This window comes from Oryx dammah, unplaced genomic scaffold, assembly GCF_014754425.2.
Source record: "Oryx dammah isolate SB20612 unplaced genomic scaffold, SCBI_Odam_1.1 HiC_scaffold_23, whole genome shotgun sequence".
NCBI classification, from domain to species: Eukaryota; Metazoa; Chordata; class Mammalia; order Artiodactyla; family Bovidae; genus Oryx; species Oryx dammah.
In genome coordinates this window covers 66,910,452-66,930,689 of record NW_024070207.1, presented here as the reverse complement: position 1 = coordinate 66,930,689, position 20,238 = coordinate 66,910,452, and the positions used below count along the sequence as shown (strand labels likewise).

Genomic DNA, 20,238 nt, shown 5'->3' with positions numbered 1-20,238 from the left:
CATCACCAACTCCTGGAGCCTACTGAAACTCATGTCCATCATGTTGGTGATGCCATCCAACTATCTCATTCTCTGTCATCTCCTTCTCCTCCCGCCTTCAATCTTTCCCAGCGTCAGGGTCTTTTCCAGTGAGTCAGTTCTTTGCATCAGGTGGCCAAAGTACTGGCTACAGCATCAGTCCTTCCAATGAATATTCAAGACTGATTCCCGTTAGAATTTACTGGTTGGATCTCCTTACAGTCCGAAGGACTCTCAAGAGTCACAGTTCAAAAGTATCAATTCTTTGGCTCTCAGCTTTCTTTATAGTCCAACTCTCCCATTCATACGTGACTACTGGAAACACCACAGCTTTGACTAGATGGACCTTAGCAAGTTTAAAATAGTTTGGAACTTTTCAAAGGAACTCTACTGAAAAAAAGGAAAAATCAAAATGAAAATAAAGAAAATGCGAAAATATGAAACAGCTTAAAAAGTAGGAATCTGAACCCACAGCTATGATATTGATGTTTGAGTCCACCACATATTCAGATAATCATTTTTCAAATATTCTCCAATTTCTTCTCTCTCTATCAGAATTTTCCATTCATTCCCAGGCAAGGAGTTGACATAAGTAAGCTTCTACTAGCAGTCTGGAGGAAGTAAGCATTGCAGGTGGGAAATTACTCAAACAGAGTTGGCTTTTATATTTTGTTACTCAGGCATTAAAACTTCTTTGGGGATTTAGCTTCTCCTGGGGCTCTTTAATCAATAAAGATATATTGACTGAATATTTAATAAAAATAACCTTTCTAAGCCAGGAATTATATGATTCCAGTCATTTTCTCTAGGTGAAAATTAACTTTGGCTCTGTCACAGTTTTATGTTTAGACAAAGTTTATATTTCTCCCCAGTGTGGAAAGAGAAAGTTTATGAATTTCTAAGACCCATCTATGAGAAGTGTAGTTTTACCAGGCGAATGCACTAATTGTCCAAATTTATGGTAGCTGTACAACTACAATTTAGCTTTCTCTCTGTACATGCACAAGTGAGTAAAAGTCACATTGCCTGGGCAACAATGTAATGTTTCCCCAAGTTTGGGATTTTGAAGTGTCTTCCATGGTTCCTTTAGAAATTTCCTTTACAAATTCTGAGTTTGCATATGGTAGGCGTTCAATACTCTTACTTTTTTCCCTTCTTTTCTTTTTTGTTTACTTGAGAACTCTTGTCTCTGACATCAGCTTCTGCCATAATTGGATTCTACCATTCTTGTCTGGGTGGTTGAGTGAGGGAAGATGAGGCAATAAAGTAAATGTGTGGATATATAACTTTTGGGTTTAATTATTTATTTCAGGAGGTACTTAAATTTTTATTTGGCTCATCTAGTCCATGTATATCTATCTATCTATCAGTCTATCTATTATCTATCTATCTTCATTATCATCATCATCTATCTACTCTCTTTGCATCAGCCCTTAGCCTCCATTGATCTGTAGCCTGGTCAAGCTTCAGTGAACAAGTAAGTAGGAGTTCCCAAAGATAACCTGAGAATATAAGGTCCCAATTCATATATGAAACCTTTCATTTTTGCTGCAAAAAAACTATCTATGAATGAGGATGACTTATATACTGTTGTGCCTTCTAAGTGTGGCCCAGGTAGAGCTAGTGATCCATAGCATCTTCAGGTAGTCCCCAGGCTAGTATCTTCTATTAAATGAGCATAGTAACTGTGCCTCTTTTTCGCTTATATTCAAACAAAAAGCCATTCATGATCCAATTTAATATTTCTTTCCTTTGAAGTCCTACATTATTTTGTTTGTACTTTCCTTGTAATTTTCACTGATTGTTTCATGTCATACTCATCTCTGTGGTTATTCAATTTAAACTTCACTGTTCTTCCTATTGGGCAGTCCCACCAGACTTAAAGAGCAAAACCCAAGTATTCTTTATTTTTCATCTTAGAAAAAAAGAGCAAATAAGTTAAGAGATTTACAGTTTCAATAAAGAGGAACCAGACAGAAGTTGTTTGTGAACTTGATTTAAGACTTCTAGATGTTCCTAGAGTTTCTCTTAGGCGAACATCTGAGAGAAAGTATCATTTCATTCCTCTTTGAATGTATCAGCTGTGCTCAGGATACAGGTTTTTTCAGGCCCTCTAAAGGTAGCACAACAGTTTTAACTTTGACAGTGGTTTCTAAACTAGGTGCTAATCTTGCAGTGTAAAGTTACTGGACTTTCTAGGGCTCAAAGGTCTTCCCCTCCCCCCCACGCCTTGGCCTTACCCTCTTTGTTTTACAACAAATAACAACATATCTGATTCTGGCAGTATGGTCACCATTCTTCATAACCTGCAAGGGAGAAACTGCTTAAGTCTTCTTTGTTGGTCCCTTTTATTTTATTTATTTTTTAAAATATAAATTTATTTATTTTAATTGGAGGCTAATTACTTTACAATATTGTATTGCTTTTGCCATACATCAACATGAATCCACCACAGGTGTACATGTGTTCCCCATCCTGAACCTCCCTCCCACCTCCCTCCACATACCATCCCTCTGGGTCATCCCAGTGCACCAGCCCCGAGCATCCTGTATCATGCATCGAACCTGGACTGGCGATTCATTCCACATATGATACTATACATGTTTCAATGCCATTCTCCCAAATAATCTCACCCTCTCCCTGTCCCACAGAGTCCAAAAGACTGTTCTATACATCTGTGTCTCTTTTACTGTCTTGAACAGGGTTATTGTTACCATCTTTCTAAATTCCATATATATGCATTAGTATGCTGTATTGGTGTTTTTCTTTCTGGCTTACTTCACTCTGTATAGTAGGTTCCAGTTTCATCCACTTCATTAGAACAGAATCAAATGTATTCTTTTTAATGGCTGAGTGTATATGTACCATTGTGTATATGTACCACCGCTTTTTTATCTATTCATCTGCTGATGGACATCTAGGTTTCTTCCATGCCCTGGCTATTATAAACAGTGCTGCAATGAACATTGGGGTACACGTGTCTCTCTCTCTCTTTTTTTTTTTTTACTTTACTTTACTTTACAATACTGTATTGATTTTGCCATACATCTACTTGAATCCCCCACAGGTGTACATGAGTTTTCAATCCTGAACCCCCCTCCCACCTCCCTCCCCATACCAGTGCACCAGCATGAAACATCCTGTATCCTGCATTGAACCTAGACTGGTGATTCGTTTCTTACATGATATTATACATGTTTCAATGCCATTCTCCCAAATCATCCCACCCTCGCCCTCTCCCAGAGTCCAAAAGTCTGTTCTATACATCTGTGTCTCTTTTGCTGTCTCGCATACAGGGTTATCATTATCATCTTTCTAAATTCCATATATATGCATTAGTATACTATATTGGTGTTTTTCTTTTGGCTTACTTCACTCTGTATAGTAGGCTCCAGTTTCATCCACCTCATTAGAACTGATTCAAATGTATTCTTTTTAATGGCTGAGTAATACTCCATTGTGTATATGTACCACAGCTTTCTTATCCATTCATCTGCTGATGGACATCTAGGTTGCTTCCATGTCCTGGCTATTATAAACAGTACTGTGATGAACATTGGGGTACATGTGTCTCTTTCAATTCTGGTTTCCTCGGTGTGTATGCCCAGCAGTGGGATTGCTGTGTCATAAGGCAATTCTATTTCCAGTTTTTTTAAGGAATCTCCACACTGTTCTCCATAGTGGCTGTACTAGTTTGCATTCCCACCAACAGTGTAAGAGGGTTCCCTTTTGTCCACACCCTCTCCAGCATTTATTGCTTGGGATTGCTGGGTCATAAGGCAGTTCTCTTTTCAGTTTTTTAAGGAATCTCCACACTGTTCTCCATAGTGGCTGTACGAGTTTGCATTCCCACCAACAGTGTAAGAGGGTTCCCTTTTCTCCACACCCTCTCCAGCATTTACTGCTTGTAGACTTTTGGATCACAGCCATTCTGACTGATGTGAAATGCTATCTCATTGTGGTCTTGATTTGCATTTCTCTGATAATGAGTGATGTTGAGCATCTTTTCATGTGTTTGTTAGCCATCTATAGGTCTTCTTTGGAGAAATGTCTATTTAGTTCTTTGGCCCATTTAATGATTGGGTCGATTATTTTTCTGGAATTGAGCTGCATGAGTTGCTTGTATATTTTTGAGATTAGTTGTTTGTCAGTTGCTTCATTTGCTATTATTTTCTCCCATTCTGAAGGCTGTCTTTTCGCCTTGCTTATAGTTTCCATTGTTGTGCAGAACCTTTTAAGTTTAATTAGATCCAATTTGTTCATTTTTGGTTTTATTTCCAGTATTATGGAAGGTGGGTCTAGAGGATCCTGCTATGATTTATGTCCGAGAGTGTTTTGCCTATGTTCTCCTCTAGGAGTTTTATAGTTTCTGGTCTTTTGTTTAGATCTTTAATCCATTTTGAGTTTATTTTTGTGTATGGTGTTAGAAAGTGTTCTAGTTTTATTTTTTTACAAGTGGTTGACCAGTTTTCCCAGCACCACTTGTTAAAGAGATTGTCTTTCCACCATTGTATATTCTTGCCTCCTTTGTTGAAGATAAGGTGTTCATATGTGTGTGGATTTATCTCTGGGCTTTCTATTTTTTTCCATTGATCTATATTTCTGTCTTTGTGCCAGTACCATACTGTCTTGATGACTGTGGCTTTGTAGTATAGCCTGAGGTCAGGCAGGTTTATTCCGCCAGTTCTATTCTTCTTTCTCGAGACTGCTTTTGCTATTCGAGGTTTTTTGTATTTCCATACAAATTGTGAAATTATTTGTTCTAGCTCTGTGAAAAATACCGCTGATAGCTTGATAGGGATTGCATTGAATCTGTAGTTTTTTGGGTAGTATACTCATTTTCACTATATTGAGTCTTCCGATCCATGAACATGGTATATTTCTCCATCTATTTGTGTCCTCTTTGATTTCTTTCACCAGTGTTTTATAGTTTTCTATCAGTTCAGTTCAGTTCAGTCACTCAATCGTGTCTGACTCTTTGCGACCTCATGAATTGCAGCATGCCAGGCCTCCCTGTCCATCACCATCTCCCGGAGTTCACCCAGACTCACGTCCATTGAGTCTGTGATGCCATCCAGCCATCTCATCCTTGGTTGTCCCCTTCTCCTCCTGCCCCCAATCCCTCCCAGCATCAAAGTCTTTTCCAATGAGTCAATTTTTCACATGAGGTGGCCAAAGTACTGGAGCTTCAGCTTTAGCATCATTCCTTCCAAAGAAATCCCAGGGTTGATCTCCTTCAGAATGGACTGCTTGGATCTCCTTGCAGTCCAAGGGACTCTCGAGTCTTCTCCAACACCACAGTTCAAAAGCATCATTTCTTCGGCGCTCAGCCTTCTTCACAGTCCAACTCTCACATCCATACATGACCACAGGAAAAACCATAGCCTTGACTAGACGGACCTTAGTCGGCAAAGTAATGTCTCAGCTTTTGAATATACTATCTAGATTGGTCATAACTTTTCTTCCAAGGAGTAAGAGTGTTTTAATTTCATGGCTGCAGTCACCATCTGCAGTGATTTTGGAGCCCCCCAAAATAAAGTCTGACACTGTTTCTACTGTTTCCCCATCTACTTCCCAAGAAGTGATGGGACCAGAGGCCATGATCTTCGTTTTCTGAATGTTGAGCTTTAAGCCAACTTTTTCACTCTCCTCTTTCACTTTCATCAAGAGGATTTTTAGCTCCTCTTCACTTTCTGCCAAAAGGGTGGTGTCATCTGCATATCTGAGGTGATTGATATTTCTCCCAGCAATCAAGATTCCAGCTTGTGTTTCTTCCAACCCACATTTCTCATGATGTGCTCTGCATATAAGTTAAATAAGCAAGGTGACAATATACAGCCTTGACGTACTCCTTTTCCTATTTGGAACCAGTCTGTTGTTCCATGTCCAGTTCTAACTGTTGCTTCCTGACCTGCATACAGATTTCTCAAGAGGCAGGTCAGGTGGTCTGGTATTCCCATCTCTTTCAGAATTTTCCAGTTGATTGTGATCCACACAGTCAAAGGCTTTGGCATAGTCAATAAAGCAGAAATAGATGTTTTTCTAGAACTGTCTTGCTTTTTCCATGATCCAGTGGATGTTGGCAATTTGATCTCTGGTTCTTCTGCCTTTTCTGAAACCAGCTTGAACATCAGGGAGTTCTTGGTTCACGTATTGCTGAAGACTGGCTTGGAGAATTTTGAGCATTACTTTACTAGCATGTGAGATGAGTGCAATTGTGCGGTAGTTTGAGCATTCTTTTGCATTGCCTTTCTTTGGGATTGGAATGAAAACTGACCTTTTCCAGTCCTGTGGCCACTGCTGAGTTTTCCAAATTTAAGCACAGGCAGCTGTGAGCCAGCTCACTAAGCGCAGGCGGCTGCAAGCCGGCTCACTAAGCGCGACCGAGAGGAGCTTCCCCACATCCGAGGTCAATGGCAGCCGGGAGGAGACATCCCATGTCCTAGGTCAGGGGCGGCTGGGAGAAGTCACCTCATGCCCGAGGCCAGGGGCGGTGACCTTGAGGAGCCATCCCGAGCCCGAGGCCAGGGCCGGCGGCTGGGAAGAGCAACCCAAGGAGTGGTGGCTGCGCAGGCACAGGAGAGCCTAGAGGAGCTATTCCACCTTGAGGGTCAGGAACGGTGGTGGTAAGGAGATACCCCTCGTCCAAGGTAAGGAGCATCAGCTGTGCTTTGCTGGAGCAGCCGTGAAGAGTTACCTCACGCTCAAGGTAAGAGAAACCCAAGTAAGGTGGTAGGTGTTGCAAGAGGGTATCAGAAGGCAAATACACTGAAACCATACTCACAGAAAACTAGTCAATCTAATCACACTAGGACCACAGCCTTCTCTAACTCAATAAAACTAAGTCATGCCTGCGGGGCAACCCAAGATGGGCGGGTCATGGTGGAGAGGTCTGACAGAATGTGGTCCACTGGAGAAGGGAATGGCAATCCACTTCAGTATTCTTGCCTTGTGAACCCCATGAACAGTATGAAAAGGCAAAATGATAGGATACTGAAAGAGGAACTCCCCAGGTCAGTAGGTGCCAAATATGTTACTGGAGATCAGTGGAGAAATAACTCCAGAAAGAATGAAGGGATGGAGCCAAAGCAAAAACAATACCCAGCTGTGGATGTGACTGGTGAGAGAAGCAGGATCTGATGCTGTAAAGAGCAATATTGCATAGGAACCTGGAATGTCAGGTCCATGAATCAAGGCAAATTGGAAGTGGTCAAACAGGAGATGCCAAGGGTGAACGTTGACATTCTAGGAATCAGTGAACTAAAATGGACTGGAAAGGGTGAATTTAACTCAGATGACCATTATATCTACTACTGCGGGCAGGAATCCCTCAGAAGAAATGGAGTAGCCATCATGGTCAACAAAAGAGTCCGAAAAACGACAGAATGATCTCTGTTCATCTCCAAGGCAAACCGTTCAGTATCACAGTTATCCAAGTCTATGCCCCAACCAGTAACGCTGAAGAAACTGAAGTTGAACGGTTTTATGAAGACCTACATGATCTTTTAGAAGTAACACCCCCAAAAGATATCCTTTTCATTGTAGGGGACTGGAATGCAAAAGTAGGAAGTCAAGAAACACATGGAGTAACAAGCAAATTTGGCCATGGAATGCAGAATGAAGCATGGCAAAGACTAATAGAGTTTTGCCAAGAAAATGCACTGGTCATAGTAAACACCCTCTTCCAACAACACAAGAGAAGACTCTATACATGGACATCACTAGATGGTCAACACCGAAATCAGATTGATTATACTCTTTTCAGCCAAAGATGGAGAAGCTGTATACAGTCAACAAAAACAAGACCAGGAGCTGACTGTGGCTCAGATCATGAACTCCTTATTGCCAAATTCAGACTCAAATTGAAGAAAGTAGGGAAAACCGCTAGACCATTCAGGTATGACCTAAATCAAATCCCTTATGATTATACAGTGGAAGTGAGAAACAGATTTAAGGGCCTAGATCTGATAGATAGAGTGCCTGATGAACTATGGAATGAGGTTCTTGACATTGTACAGGAGACAGCGATCAAGACCATCCCCATGGAAAAGAAATGCAGCAAAATGGCTGTCTGGGGAGGCCGTACAAATAGCTGTGAAAAGAAGAGAAGTGAAAAGCAAAGGAGAAAAGGAAAGATATAAGCATCTGAATGTAGAGTTCCAAAGAATAGCAAGAAGAGATAAGAAAGCCTTCTTCAGCGATCAATGCAAAGAAATAGAGGAAAAGAACAGAATGGGAAAGACTAGATATCTCTTCAAGAAAATGAGACATACCAAGGGAACATTTCATGCAAAGATGGGCTCGATAAAGGACAGAAATGGTATGGACCTAACAGAAGCAGAAGATATTAAGAAGAAGTGGCAAGAATACACAGAAGAATTGTACAAAAAAGATCTTCACGACCAAGATAATCATGATGATGTGATCACTAATCTAGAGCCAGACATTTTGGAATGTGAAGTCAAGTGGGCCTTAGAAAGCATTGCTATGAACAAAGCTAGTGGAGGTGATGGAATTCCAGTTGAGCTGTTTCAAATTTCTCTTTCTAGTTTCTCATTATTAGTGTATAGGAATGCAATGGATTTCTGTGTGTTGATTTTATGTCCTGCCACTTTACTATATTCATTGATTAGCGCTAGTAATTTTCTGGTGGACTCTTCAGGGTTTTCTATGTAGAGGATCATGTCATCTGCAAGCAGTGAGAGTTTTACTTCTTTTCCAATTTGGATTCCTTTTATTTTATTTTATTTTTTCTGCTCTGTTTGCTGTGGCCATAACTTCCAAAACAATGTTGAATAGTAATGGTGAAAGTGGGCACCCTTGTCTTGTTCCTGACTTTAGGGGGAATGCTTTCAATTTTTCACCACTGAGTATCATGTTTGCTGTGGGTTTGTCATATATAGCTTTTATTATGTTGAGCTATGTTCCTTCTATTCCTGATTTCTGGAGAGTTTTCATCATAAATGAATGTTGAATTCTGTCAAAGGCTTTCTCTGCATCTATTGAGATAATCATATGGCTTTTATTTTTCAATTTGTTAATATGGTGAATTACATTGATTGATTTGTGGATATTGAAGAATCCTTGCATCCCTGGGATAAAGCCCACTTGGTCATGGTGTGAGATCTTTTTAATATGTTGTTGAATTCTGCTTCTTAGAATTTTCTTAAGGATTTTTTCATCTATGTACATCAGTGATATTGACCTGTAGTTTTCTTTTTTTGTGGCATCTTTGTCAGGTTTTGTTATTAGGGTGATGGAGGCCTCATAGAATGAGTCTGGAAATTTACCTTCCTCTGAAATTTTCTGGAAGAGTTTGAATAGAATAGGTGTTAGCTCTTCTCTAAATTTTTGGTAGAATTCAGCTGTAAAGCCGTTTGGACCTGGGCTTTTGTTTGCTGGAAGATTTCTGATTACAGTTTCAATTTCTGTGCTTGTGATAGAAAGATTTTCTATTTCTTCCTGGTTCAGTTTTGGAAAATATAACTTTTCAAATAATTTGTCTGCTTCTTCCTCATTGTCCATTTTATTGGCATATAATTGTTGATAGTAGTCTCTTATGATCCTTTGTCTGTTGTCTGTTGTGATCTCTCCATTTTCGTTTATAATTTTATTGATTGATTTTTCTCCCTTTGTTTCTTGATGAGTCTGGCTAATGTTTTCTCAATTTTATTTATCCTTTCAAAGAACCAGCTTTTGGCTTTGTTGATTTTTGCTATGGTGTCTTTTGTTTCTTTTGCATTAATTTCTGCCCTAATTTTTAAGATTTCTTTACTTCTACTAACCCTGGGGTTCTTCATTTCTTCCTTTTCTAGTTGCTTTAGGTGTCGAGTTAGGTTATTTTTTTGACTTTTTTCTTGTTTATTGAGGTATGCCTGTATTGCCATGAAGTTTCCCCTTATCACTGCTTTTACAGTGTCCCACAGGTTTTGGGTTGTTGTGTTTTGATTTTCATTCGTTTCTATGCACATTTTGATTTCATTTTTGATTTCTTCTGTGATTTGTTGGTTATTCAGCAGCGTGTTGTTCAGATTCCATATGTTGGAATTTTAAATAGTTTTTCTCCTGTAATTCAGATCTAATCTTGATGCATTGTGGTCAGAAAAGATGTTTGGAATGATATCAATTGTTCTGAATTTATCAAGGCTAGATTTATGGCCCAGGATGTGATCTATCCTGGAGAAGGTTCTGTGAGAACTTGAGAAAAAGATGATATTCATTGTTTTGGGGTCAAATATCCTGTAGATATCAATTAGGTCTAACTGGTCTATTGTATCATTTAAAGTTTGTGTTTCTTTGTTAATTTTCTGTGTTGTTGATCAATCCATAGGTGTGAGTGAGGTATTAAAGTCTCCCACTATTATTGTGTTATTGTTAATTTCCCCTTTCATACATGTTAGCAGTTTTCTTCCATATTGCAGTGTTCCTATGTAGGGTGCATATATATTTATAATTGTTATATCTTCTTCTTGGATCGATCCTTTGATCATTATGTAGTGTCCATCTTTGTCTCTTTTCACAGCCTTTGTTTTAAAGTCTATTTTATCTGATATGAGTATTGCTACTCCTGCTTTCTTTTGGTCTGTATTTGCGTGGAATATCTTTTTCCAGCCCTTCACTTTCAGTCTGTATGTGTCCCTTGTTTTGAGGTGGGTCTCTTGTAGACAACATATATAGGGATCTTGTTTTTGTATCCATTTAGCCAACCTTTGCCTTTTGGTTGGGGCATTTAACCCATTTACGTTTAAGGTAATTATTGATAAGTATGATCCCCTTGCCATTTACTTTATTGTTTTGGGTTCGAGTTTACACACCCTTTCTGTGTTTCCTGTCTAGAGAAGATTCTTTAGCATTTGTTGGAGAGCTGGTTTGGTGGTGCTGAATTCTCTCAGCTTTTGCTTGTCTGTAAAGCTTTTGATTTTTCCTTCATATTTGAATGAGATCCTTGCTGGGTACAGTAATCTGGGCTGTAGGTTATTTTCTTTCATCACTTTAAGTATGTCCTGCCATTCCCTCCTGGCCTGAAGAGTTTCTATGGAAAGATCAGCTGCTATCCTTAAGGGAATCCCCTTGGGTGTTATTTGTTGTTCTTCCTTTGCTGCTTTTAATATTTGTTCTGTGTGTTTGGTGTTCATTAACTTGATTAATATGTGTCTTTGGGTGTTTTTCCTTGGTTTCATCCTGTTTAGGACTCTCTGGGTTTCTTGGACTTGGGTGATTATTTCCTTCCCCATTTTAGGGAAGTTTTCAACTATTATCTCCTCAAGTATTTTCTCATGGTCTTTCTTTTTGTCTTCTTCTCCTGGGACACCTATGATTTCAATGTTGGGGCATTTAACATTGTCCTGGAGGTATCTGAGATTGTCCTCATTTCTTTTAATTCCTTTCTCTTTTTTCCTCTCTGGTTCATTTATTTCTACCATTCTGTCTTCTACCTCACTAATCCTATCTTCTACCTCCATTATTCCTCTGTTGATTCCCTCCAGAGTGTTTTTGATCTCATTTATTGCATTATTCATTATATATTGACTCTTTTTTTATTTCTTCTAGGTCCTTGTTAAACCTTTCTTCTCAATCCTTGTCTCCAGGCTATTTATCTGTGATTCCATTTTGTTTTCAAGATTTTGGATCATTTTCACGATCTTTATTTGGAATTCTTTATCAAGTAGACTCCCCATCTCTTCCTCTTTTGTTTGGTTTGGCGGGCATTTATCCTGTTCCTTTACCTGCTGGGTATTCCCCTGTCTCTTCATCTTGTTTATATTGGTGTGTTTGGGGTGGCTTTTCTGTATTCTGGCAGTTTGTGGAGTTCTCTTTATTGTGGAGTTTCCTCACTGTGGGTGGGGTTGTACAGGTGGCTTGTCAAGGTTTCTTGGTTAGGGAAGCTTGTGTGGGTGTTCTGGTGAGTGGGGCTGGATTTCTTCTCTGTGGAGTGCAATGAAGTGTCCAGTAATTAGTTATGAGATGTCAATGGGTTTGGAGTAACTTTGGGCAGCTTGTATATTGAAGCTCAGGGCTATGTTCCTGTGTTGCTAGAGAATTTGTGTGGTATGTCTTGCTCTAGAACTTGTTGGCCCTTGGGTGGTGCTTGGTTTTAGTGTAGGTATGGAGGTGTTTGATGACCTCCTGTCGATTAATGTTCCCTGGAGTCCGGAGTTCTGTGATGTTCTCTGGATTTGGACTTAAGCCACCTGACTCTGGTTTTCAGTCTTATTTTTACATTAGCCTCAAGACTTCTCCGTCTTTACAGCACCGATGATAAAACATCTAGGTTAAAGATGAAAAGTTTCTCCACAATGAAGGACACCCAGAGAGGTACACAGAGTTACATGGAGAAGAGAAGAGGGAAGAGGGAGATAGAAGTGACCAGGATGAGGTGAGGTGATATGGGGAGGGAGGAGGGAGGGGGATTCAGGATGGGGAACACGTGTATACCTGTGGCAGATTCATGTTGATGTATGGCAAAACCAATACAATATTGTAAAGTAATTAACCTCCAATTAAAATAAATAAATTTATATTAAAAAAAGAGGAGAGAGCAAGCTAGCCAGTAATCACTTCCCTATGTGCTCTCCACAGTTTGGACTGCTAAGAGATGTTCATGGAGTTATACAGAGAAGAGAAGAGGGAGGAAGGAGACAGGTGGCCAGGAAGATAAAAGTGGGGAATCAAAAGGAGAGAGACAGATACAGTCAGTAATCAGTTCCCTAAGTGTTCTCCACAGTCTGGAACACACAAAGAGATTCACGGAGTTGGGTAGAGAAGAGAAGGGTGAGTAAGGAGATAGAGGTGAGCTGGTGGAGAGAAAGGAGTGTCCAAAGCGGGAGAGAGTAATCAGGCCAATGATCTCGCTCCCAAGTAAAAATGAGTAATGAAGATTGAGTTCTTAAAGGTACAAAATTGATACAAATACGAAAAAGCAAAGGTTAAAAATCTAGAGTAGAGGTTAGATTTTCAAAAATACAATATTAAAGAAAAAAAAGTCATAAGAATTATAAAATATATATATATATATGAAGTTTGCTTTAAAAAATAGGGTCTCTTTTTTTGCAAAGTAATAGTAGGTTATAAAAATGAAAATTAAAGGAGTAATAGAGGACTTAAAATTAAAAAATTAAAGAACGATAGTAAAAATAGCAAAAATATATCTAGGAATTTCTCTGGTGGTGTTGTGGGCAGTGTGGGGTCAGTTCATTTTCAGATAGTTCCTTGATCCAGCTTATATTTCTCAAGATCTATAGGCCCCTTCCTCCGTAGTCGGTACTAACTACAGGGTTTTAATCTATTGCACCTGTCACTTCCAAGTAAGTGCCCTCTGTTTTAGCTTCTTCTGTTTGCTGGTCTCTTCAGTGTCTAATTTCTGCCCTGACACAAGGGGGCGGTGGTGGACACTTTTTTAGGCTCACTTGTTCAGTCTGCTGTGGGGAGGGAGGGACACTGCAAAGGAATAACACTGGTGCATGCTTGCAGTGTTTTGGCCACACAGGGTTTGCCCCCTGCTCAGTGTGTGTGCTTTCCCTGTTTACACTGCTTAGGCTCTAGGTTGCTCTGCCAGGAACTGTCTGAGGCCAGCCCTAGGTTGTATGCACTTCCCAGCTCTAAGCCGCTCAGGTTCAGGTACTCGGGTAGTCCTCAGTGGCACAGACTCAGTTGGGCTTGCGTTTTGTGCCCTTCCCCGGTCCAAGCAGCTCAGGTGACCAGGTGTTTGGCGAGCACAGTTGCTGTGACTTATCACCTCCCCATCCCTGCCACTTGGTTTTCTGGGTGTACAACCGGCGCATCTTCTCAGGCAGATGTTGACCGTCTAGAATCACAAGAAGTCTTGGTTAGCAATGAAGCCTGCTTGCAGTTTGGTAGATAATGCCTCTCTGGGGCTGCGATTGCCCCTTTGCGGCTCTGGCTGCCCTCGCCTGCATGTTACCAGGCAGGGGGATGGGCCGGGCTGGCTCTGCTCAGTTGTTTGTTCTGTGAGCAGTCCTGAAGGTGTCTTAGGTTAGGGCTTTTTGTGTAGCTCTAGTCAGTCCTTTGTTTTGTGAGTGGGCCTGGTGGTGTCTTAGGTTAGGGCTTTTCATGTGGTAGCTCTCCCACAGTCTGGTTTGCTATCCAAGGTAGTTCCCTCAGATTGCCCTTAGGACATTCAGGCCTGGTCCTTACTCTAAGCAATGCACCCCGCGCCTCCCTTCCCAACCCCCACTTGCTAGGGGCGGATGTAGGCATCTGCGCTGCTTCTCTGCTGAGGGATTTACCGTTGGGCATGTAATCTGTGCATTTTAATTATTTATTTTTCCTCCTGGTTTTGTTGCTCTCTGTGGTTCCATGGTTTGCCACAGACTCAGCAGTGAGAGTGTTTCCTGGTGTTTGGAAACTTCTCTCTTTTTAAAAACTCCTTTTCTGGGATGGAGCTCCATCCCTACCTCTGTTGTCTCTCTTTTTATCTTTTATATATTTTCCTACCTCCTTTTGAAGACAATGGGCTGCTTTTCTGGGTGCCTGTGTCCTCTGCTGGCATTCAGAAGTTGTTTTGTGGAATTTACTCAGCATTCAAATGTTCTTTTGATGAATTTGTGGGGGAGAAGGTGGTCTCCCCATCCTATCCCTCCACCATCTTAGGATCTCCTCCTGTTGGTCCCTTTAAAAAAAATCATCTCATATGAGATGCTCACCCAGCTTGATCATATGGCTTTAGAGTTCCAGGACCAACAATTCATCTGTCAATATCTTAGCTGAGGGCCAGAATCTACTCTTCAGAATTCGTCAGATTTCTGTTAAAATGACAAATTTATCAGACCGTGTCATCTAGTTAGATGGTAGGAGTCTGGGAGGGTTTTGCTAAAACTCATGGGGAAAGAGAAAAAGAGAGGAAGGTAATAGAAATCTGAGATCTGATGACACTGAAGTTAAAATTAAATATAGGGAAAACAGCACAGATGTGGGAAGCTGGGGGTGAAGAGAGAAAGGATGTGACTCTTTGCAATTTTGCTCCAGTTCCAGCTAACATTTATACAATCTGACATCACGTCTTGGTCTTTTTCTACTCAATACCTTTTCTTTACTATTGCTGCTTTTTCTATCCTGACTCTCATTAACTCAGATGTAGATGACTTATAATAATCTCCTACCTTTCACATATACCTTGTATTTCAACCATGCTGAACTGTTTGTAATTCCTGGAGATGTCTTTCATGTGTCCTTAATTTCTGGCTCTTTCTTTTCAACATCATCTTATACACCACTGCCAGACCAGTCATTTTTTAAATTGAAATACAGTTGACTTACAATGTTATGCTAATTTCAGATGTATAACACAGTGATTGTTATATATATATACATATATACATATGTATAAAAGTGAATATAATATGTATTTATTTTCAGATTCTTTCCCATTATAGTTATTATAGACAGAGAGTATAATTCCCTGTGCTATACAATAGGTCCTTATTGTTTATCTATTTGTATATAGTAGTGGGTATCTGTTAATCCCAAACTCCTAATTTATTCCTCTCCTCCTTTCCTATTTGATAACCATAAGTTTGTTTTCTACATCTGTGAGTCTATTTCTGTTTTGTAAATAAGTTCACTTGTATCATTTTTTAAAGATCCCACATATAAGTGATAACATATGATATTTGTCTTTCTCTGACTTCACTTAGTATGATAATCTCTATGTCCGTCCATGTTGCTGAAAATGGCATTATTTCAATATTTTTTATGACTGAGTAATATTCCATTGTGTGTCTATGTGTGTGTGTACATGCATACCCCAGATTTTCTTTATCCATCATCTGTTGATGGGCATTTAGGCTGCTTCTGTGCTTCTTGGTTATTGTAAATAGTGCTGCTATGACATTGGGGTGCATATATGTTTTTGAAATTAGTGTTTTTTCTGGATGTATGCTGAGGATTGGGATTTCTAGGTCATACATATGGTAACTCTATTTTTAGTTTTTTAAGGAACCTTCATACTGTTCTCCATAGTGGCTGTATCAATTTAAATTCCCATTAACAGTGTAGGAGTGTTCCCTTTTCTCTACATCCTCTCCAGCATTTATTGTTTATAGATTTTTTGATGATGGCCATTCTGACTGGGGCAAGGTTTTACCTCCTTGTAGTTTTGATTTTCATTTCTGTAATAATGAATGATGTTGAGTATCTTTTCATGTGCCTGTTGGTGATCTGTATTGAACTAGTCATTTTAGACCTTGTTGTTTGATTTCTCAAGAGTCTGTAAGTAACTGTAATCAAAACCCCACCCTAAATTCCAGGCAATCCCATCCACAATCTAGCACTAGCCTCCTATCCAGTGAAACTTCTCTTTCACAGAGAAAGGTAATAATGGCAGAGGCCAAAGAAAGAATCTGGAGAAAGAATAAAGCCACTAGTAAGTACTAAGGAGAGCTTAGGGATCTTAGAAAGAGAGCCTTGAAACAACCTGTGGCATATTTTTGGATATGCAGTTATATCAAACTAAGATATGCTGTAGAATTAAAATGACAGCTTAATTATTGAAAAAGTGACTCTTGGGAAAATTAGGTTCAAAGAAAAGGCTATCTTGATATGCCAGTTTAAAATTCTGATCTTGACAGAAATATCAATTTTGTATATTATAGTGAATCACCAAAATAGGTCAATAACTTGCTAAAATTTAGCTTCTTTTTAGGTTATCCAGTCATCATTTACAAGTATTCATCATTTCCACCAAACCTTTTCCCTGTTGGGCCCACCTCCAGCTGTACTCCACTTGGATAATCTCTTGAGAAATGAAACATTTATTTTGACTTTGTTATTTATCCTATCTGAACAAATCACAAACATTTTTATAAGTAATATCTTGGGGGTAGTCAGGTATACTTAATATTTCTAACAATTTTAATCAAAGGAGATGCCAGGGCCAGCTTTGATCAGCTGGGTGAGAAGTGAGAGTTTGTTTACTTTATGGCATTTGGAACTAAAATCATCTTAGGAGATGAACTTAATTCTGGAATTTGTTTCCCAGAAGAGTGTGAGAACATTTTTGAAGATATACAAAGAAGAGCATCTATGTTAATCTAAATTTGGGGACTTCACATTACTGATAGCATTTTGTTAGAGTAAAGAAATTGCAAATCATTTTAATTGTGAAGAAGAACTCACTTATTTGGGTTGTTAAGGATCCAAGGAATCAAAATAGTCTGCATTAGGGGATAGATATGCTTTCTATAAGGACTAAAGAGATAGGTGGAAATGTATAATGAGTCTATTTTGTTTTCCAAAACATAGGAAGTTAGGACTTGCCAGCAAGATGACAGAGTAGGATGGGAGCTCGCCTTTTCTTATAAAAACACCAAAATGACAACTAACTGCTGAACAACGATTGACAAAAAACTGTTGGTACCTGACAAAAACGATTTCCTATATCCAAGACAAAGAAGAAGCCACAATAAGACAGTAGGAGAGGTGTGATCATGATAAAATAAAATCCCACACCTGCTAGGTGGGTGACTCACAAACTGGAAAATAATAATACCACAGAAGTTCTCCCATAGGAGTGAAAGTCCTGATCTCCATGTCAGGCTTCACAGACTTGGGGCCTGTCAATGGGAGGAGGAGCCCCCAGAGATTCTGATTTTGAAGGCCAGCAGCCACCTCATATGAAGAGTTGACTCATTGGAAAAGACTTTGATGCTGGGAGGGATTGGGGGCAGGAGAAGAAGGGGACGACCGAGGATGAGATGGCTGGATGGCATCACTGACTCGATGAATGTGAGTCTGAGTGAACTCCGGGAGTTGGTGATAGACAGGGAGGCCTGGTGTGCTGTGATTCATGGGGTCGCAAAGAGTCAGACACGACTGAGTTACTGAACTGAACTGAACTGAAGGGTTTGATTGCAGGAATTCCACAGGACTGGAGAAACAAAAACTCCATTCTTGGAGGGCACCCTCAAGGTCTAGTGTGCACCAAGACTCAGGGAAAAAAGCAGTGACCTCATAAGAGACTGGGAAAGACCTACCTGCTAGTACTCGAGGGTCTTCTTTGGAGGTAGGGAGTGGCTGTGACCCACTGCAGGGAAAATGACACTGGCAGCAGCAGCTCTGGTGAGCACTCATTGTCATGAGGCCTCCTGGAGGCCTCCATTCTCCCTCAAGAACTAGCCCTACCCAATAGCCAGTAGGCTTTAGTGCTGGGATGTTTCAGGCCAAACAACCAATAGAACAGGAACACAGCCCCACCCATCAGCAGACAGGCCACTTAAAGTCTTCCTGAGCACAGCTCTGCTCAACAAAGGGACAAGACCCAGCTGCACTCATCATTGGGCAGAAACCAGGTCCTCCCACAGGAAGCCTACACAAGCCTCTTACCAGCTTCATCCAGCAGAGGACAGACAGAAGAAGCAAGAAGAAGTATAACCCTGCATCCTGCAGAAAAGAAACTGCTATCACAGAAAGTTAGATGAGATGGCAGAGAAGTATGTCCTGGAGAGAAGATCAAGGATAAACCTCAGAAGAAAAACTAAATGAAGTGAAGATAAGCAACCTACTGGAAAAGGAATTCAGAGTAATGGTAGTGAAGATGATCCAAGTTCTCAAAAAAATAATAGAGGCACAGACTGAGAAGATACAAGAAATGTTTAACAAAGACTTGCAAGAACTAATGGTTTCCCTGGTGGCTCAGACAATAAAAAAATCAACCTGCAAATGTGGGAGACCCAGGTTCAACCTCTGGATTGGGAACATACCCTGGAGAAGGGAATGTCTACCCACTTCAGTATTCTTCCCTGGGTAATTCAATGGACATAGGAGCCTGGCAGGCTACAGTCTATGGGGTCACAGAGAGTCAGACACGACTGAGCGACTAACACTTTCACTTTTCCAGAAGTGCTAAAGAACAAACAAACAGAAATGAACCGTGTAATAACTGAAATGAAAAATATACTAGAAGGAATCAATAGCAGAATTGCTGAAGCATAAGAATACAGAAGTGAATTGGAAGACAGACTGGTGGAAATCACTGCCATGGAATAGAATAAAGAAAAAAGAAGGAAAAGATATGAGGAAAGAATGAGAGATCTCTGGTACAATGTCAAATGCACCAACATTTACATTATAGAGGTCCCAAAGGAGAATATATAGAGAAAATACCTGAGGAAATAGTGAAAGAATTAATAGTTGAAAACTTCCATAACATGGGAAAGAAAACAATCACCTAAGTCTAGGAAATGCAGAGAGTCCCAGACAGGATAAACCCAAGGAGAAACACTATGAAACACATAGTGATTGAATTGATAAAAATTAAAGACAAAGAAACAATATTGGAAAGAACAAGGGAAAAGCAACAAATAACATACAAAGGAACTACCATAAAATTATCAGCTCATTTCTTATTAGGAGGCAGTGCAAAATATATTTAAAATGATGACAGGAAAGAACCTATAACCAGGAATGCTTCACCCAGTAAAGCTCTCCTTCAGATGTAATGGAGAAACAAAAATGTTATGCACAAGCAAAAGCTAATCACTAGACCAGCTTTGCAATGAATGCTAAAGGAATTTCTCTAAGCAACAAAAAAAGTGAAGTCACTCAGTCGTGTCCGACTCTTTGCGATCCCGTGGACTGTAGCCTACCAGGCTCCTCCATCCATGAGATTCTCCAGGCGAGAATACTGGAGCGGGTTGTCATTTCCTTCTCTAGGGAATCTTCCCAATCCAGGGATTGAACCAGGGTCTCCCGCATTGCAGGCAGACACTTTAACCTCTGAGCCACCAGGGAAGCCCAAGCAACAAAGAAAAGGCCATTATTAGAAACAAGAATATAACAAATTGAAGAGCTCACAGATAAAGGTAAGCATATAGTAAGATTAAGAAATCATCCACACACAAATATGATATGAAAACCAGCAACCATGAGAAGAGGAGAATACAAATGCAGGAAATAAGGATTCCACTTGAAATTAAAACACCAGTAACTTAAAATAGTTTTGCTTATGTATAGACTGCTATATAAAATTATCATGGTAATCATAAACCAAAAATCTACAATTGATACACAAACAAAAGAGAAAAAGGAATGCAAATACTACACTAAAGTTAGTCTTCAGAAGCGGTCCCAAGAGGGTGGAGGAATAGGATGGGGAGACCACTTTCTTCCCCACAAATTCAACAAGAGAGCATTTGAATCCTGAGTAAATTCCACAAAACAACTTCTGAATGCTGGCAGAGGTCATCAGGCACCCAGAAAAGCAGC

General features: G+C 39.9%; 1 protein-coding gene across 1 annotated transcript in view; it reads right to left on the bottom strand.

Moving 5' to 3' along the window:
• CYSLTR1 (cysteinyl leukotriene receptor 1) overlaps positions 1-20,238 on the bottom strand; it is a 72,145-nt gene that overhangs the window by 8,088 nt on the left and 43,819 nt on the right. The gene's annotated exons all lie outside the window — the stretch shown is intronic.